Source organism: Telmatherina bonti (genome assembly GCF_933228915.1).
Source record: "Telmatherina bonti genome assembly, chromosome: 19".
Classification (NCBI taxonomy): domain Eukaryota; kingdom Metazoa; phylum Chordata; class Actinopteri; order Atheriniformes; family Telmatherinidae; genus Telmatherina; species Telmatherina bonti.
In genome coordinates this window covers 29,592,094-29,596,970 of record NC_136617.1, presented here as the reverse complement: position 1 = coordinate 29,596,970, position 4,877 = coordinate 29,592,094, and positions in this window count along the sequence as shown.

Here is a 4,877-nt window from a genome sequence, read left to right as displayed (position 1 = left end):
TCATAGCAAACAACAGAAAAAAGCAGAGTTTTACAATGAATTAGATATTCATTCATGAGATTTAATAAGAAGGCATTCAGTAGAAACACTTGAAAATCGCAATTTTAATTTGGCAAATATTCAGAAACATCCCTTTTATTTTGCAAAAAACTGTAATGGAAACGCAACTATACTGTTTTCTGTCAGAATCAATGTGTGAAATACAAGGATTGTTTGGGATAAAGAAATTCTTAAGTAAAAGCCTTGAACTGTTTCTGATCCCAAAACAGTGATTGCATGTGTTATAGATTAAACAGTAAATGAATTTGGAAAAAGAGCTAAATGGTCTTATAAACTCCTTCATCTCTGAGGAAAGAAAGGCTTTAAACGTGACTTATATTGTAGAGTAAACACACAGAAAGACCAACGATCAGCTGTTCTCGTAGCTGCTGGAAGCTGACTGAAGCTGGTTTTTCCCCACCAAAGTATGGAATAATAGGAGTGCCATAAAAAAGAATAAATCTGGAAAGAAAGAAAAGAAAAAATTGGAAACTACATTGGAAAAATAAAATAAAAAGTACAAAGAGAAGAATAGGGAAAAATAAATGTACAGGCGGTCATTGGTTTACAAACGAGTTCCGTCTCTACTGCTGCGACGTGACCCAAAATTCCGAGTAAATGGGATTTTTATCCGTAAATACCACATATTGCCCCCTTGATCACTAGATAACTATCTAAAGACATGTATTACACATCACATAAATAAAGAACAGTAAAATACACACTGAGGTGTCGTCTCTGCCTCCGTGTCACGCATCGTAAGAACTTATATGGATCCTCGTAAATACAAAACTTGCTCTGTCTTTTTAAATTTACATTTATTTAATTGTGTAACCCGAGGTCCACCTGTATTTAAATGTGAAAATAAAAAATGAATAAAAAGTCAATAAAACTCAAAACTCAAATGAGTCAAAAACTCGTTTATTTTTTATTTATTTCCTGTTTTGTTTTTTTGTTTGTTTTTTATGGCACTCCTGTCAATCCATACTAAACCTTTTAAACCCCCATCGCTCTGATCCCACGTCTGCTTATATTTCACACACTAGGTAGCCACATATATAATGTTGGCTCTAGTTAACACATACATCTATAACATATGTTGCTGCCTTCTGTCAGGAATTTAAAAACACATTCATGACAACATTAACTCAACTCCACCTTATTTATCACTCTATCAAGCACATAAGAGCAACCCAAAGTGCTTTATGAAGCAAAAATGTTAGAGGTAAAAACAAAACAACTTAAATGAAAAATTCAAAACAATGTAGCTTAAAAATGAATGTTTTTAAAAGCAAATTGCAAATAGTAACGAATGAATAAATAAACAGTATTGTTGTAACTTTTGGTTACTATGTTAAACTTGATGAGTTAGCGGTCAGAATTAGTGTGATCACAGGGATGGTCCTGCCCCCCAAGCCTCTTCTAAATTGTCCAGTAGCTCTACTTGTCTGCTGGCCTCTTGGCCCCTGAAGTATTTTCTCAGGTTCTGTCAGATACATAAAGATACAAACAAATATGCTGTAGTTGTGCTCACTGCACTGGTTGCTGATGACTGAAACTTGTATATACCAGGATACATAATTATCCTTGTTAGAGGTTAAACACATGTTGGTGCTCTGAGATCTGCAGGATTGTGAGGTAGCTGCTCGCCGTACCGAAGGGCCAAAACTGGAATCAGAAGGTGGGTATCTGATGTAGAAGCTCAGCTGATGAATGATTATATTATGAAAATGAGAAAGATTATATCTTTACTTATAAACCCTAAAAATTACTTTTCGTGGGGTTTTTTTTTCTTTGTAAATTAATGCTTGTATATGTAATTGTTGGTTTAATGTATCTGGTTTTATACCATGGTCAGTGATAATTCCAATGCCAACTGGCTGCATTGCGTTCATATATACACACACGTTGTTCGGCAATTTTATCACTCCGTTATGGGGTCACCACAGCAACAATTTAATCAACTGATTCAGATCAGCTGGCTTTTGGCAGGTGAATAAGAGAAGCGCTGTAACTTAAAGGGTACATTGAGGCCAACATAAAATAGTTCCTGTACTTAAAGGGGTCCTATTATGATATTTTGACTTTTCTGAGCTTTCTACAGTGTTACAGTGCTGAATCCTCATCAGACATGTGAACGGCACCGTTTTTAATCACTCTCTCCGTTCGGTTTCCATGGCAACGAAAAACACGTCGTTTTAGAGAGTTTTTTTCTACTTCAAAATCCTTGTGACGTCCCGGGGGATAAGGTTCGGTGATTGGTTACCTTCTACTGGTTAACAAGGGCATGTACAAATACATCAGGCGGGTGGAAAACGTGGGATAAAGTTATTTCCAACGATGGCTGGTGAGTTTACCAAAGAGAGACATCCTGCTGCATTCGTTGCTGTGGGTTGCTGTTTTCCACTTTGTTTTCAGGCTCTGATTCAGGTTCCAACATGTAGGGCTGTATGCTATGTGTTGACATTGTATTTTGTTTTTTTATTGAGTTTATATCAGCCTAATCCTTCTGTTTATGAGATGTTACAATGACGGCGAAAGCAGGTGCGGTGCGCGCTCCCGATGTAGTGCAGTGCCGGGAGGCGGGGCTTAATGCGGAAGAGTCTCAATCCACTCGTTTTGCCCACAGGCTGATCTGACAGCCTACGGAGAGGGTCGGTCTGAAGTAAATAAAGCAATTTGTGACAATAACTTGATCAATCCCAGCCCTTCTGGGCGCAGAAATAAAAATAAATTAGCCTGAAATGCACATAATAGTTCCACTTTAAACATATTTAGCAAGTTTTGTAAAAAAAGAAATAAATATTTGTTTTAAAATGTTTACTATGTGGGACCATGGTAAAAGCAGATTAGACAGCTTACATCAGTGCATTAGACAGTTATAATGCACTTTGCTGCACATCGTGCATTATAACCATCTAACGCACGGCTCCTAGTTGTTTAATTCTTACATTTATGACTATAAGATTCTTTGTAATCATGTTTTTATTTAGGTGCTCTAAATAAACATCCCTCTGCCTTTTTTATTATTTTTTGCAAAGTAGAGCAACTCTCCCTCCTGTCCCCAATTCGTCTTGGACATGCAGCATGTCCTTGAGGCTTAAACATCTTACATACGCTCCGACATGGCTCTGCAGGGAAGTTTCACCACCTAGAATGTACTTGATCTGCCACACGGTGGCGATGCCGAACATTTTGGAGCAACTGGAAACGTGTACCCTTCTTCATTTTTTTTTTCCCATTAGTTTTTCTCCAACATGGAAGTTGCTGTTGTGGAGAAACATAGCTTCATCTCCTCCCTTTCTTTTGCACTTATGTTTTCATGCTCTGTCTCTTACAAAGCTCGTTTCTTTTCTGATTCATGCAAATGTTTGATCGACACGCTACATCAGTTCCACAGCCCCAGCAGTGCCAGCTTTTGGGAGAACTGTATTTCTCTGTTTGTTTTATGCAGAGCTATTCAGAATCCTGTTTCAGCCATCGGTCTGGACTCTGTGACTGGCATCTATAGTTTGACAGAGTTAATGTCGAGTAAGTCTGAAGGAAAGTTGCTGTAGGTGGTGCAAACAGAGCAAAACCTGCTTTTTAAATAAGGACTCTAAAATAAAGCAACAGCATCACTATTGTTACAAAAAAATCACCTGTTTCATGATAACATCTTTACTTTGGCCACTGTAGAAGCTTGACAATACAAACTGACTGTTGAACACTGGAAACTAATCTGTATTATCATTTAGCTGACTGAATTATAGTTAAAGCACACTTGTTGTTCGTAGGTAAGAAAGGCTCAACACAAGATCTGAGAATTAGCATTGGGTAAAAACTATGTACAAATGCAATGTGGCTGTCAAATAAATCAAATAAAAAAATAAAATAAATGAATATGTAAAGCTGCCCACATGCGCAGAATCATGTGGGTGGTTTGGAGAAGAAGCGACAGACTGTTGATTGGACAAAAGACTACATAATCTGTAGATGGATCGCTGTTTATAGAACCTTTCCAGTCTTCCCTGCTGTTTCATCAGTGTTTAAAGCTTAGCAGAAAAGGATGCATGGGATGACGCATCCGAGGACGCTACTCTGCCCTACAAAAGATAAGACCCTTTCTCTGTCGGCCTCCTTCACCACATGCTCATCCTTCAGTGGAGGAGATTGAAAAGGAAGATTCCCCAGTAAATTTCAAAGCGGCAAACAGGATCAACAGCTTAGACGGCTTTTTGCTTCTCAGCAACTTACTCGTGTCTGATGTTTGTGCTTTTTTTAGAAGGTTGCTGTGTGTGTGTGTCTGTGTGTGTTTGTGCACATATGGAAGAAAGGGTGGTCTAGTGAGGGAGTTTTATTCTCCTGTGTATCGGTGTGTAAAAGATGCCAGAATGCTGTCTTTCACTTCGCTGATGATGTGCAGCAGCCACATGAAGCGAGAGAGTTAACCTCCCCCTTCACACACACTCCTACACAGCCACAGTAACTCTTACCCTTTTTACCATCACACACTTAGCGACATTCACATAAATATAGCCACTCTGTACATTATTACTCTAAAAAAAGCTATTACATTATTTCATTTTTATGGCTGCTCTGTCATAGAAATGCAAATGAGACTGCAAAGATCCGAAGACCCAGCAGACGCTCAAATACCAGCAAGCTGGAGAAGCAAGCTCGAGGCTGCCAGAGCCAAAAGCCTTGTGGGCACATCTTTCTTCTTCTTCCCGCCTCTAATTCCTCAGTCACAGCATTGTCTGCTTGGTAAAGTTGGGGTAAAATCGCAGTTTGAGCTTCTTTGTGCCTTTGTGAGGGATTGGGATGACTTCCTAGATGTTCTGTGTTTGCACAGGATG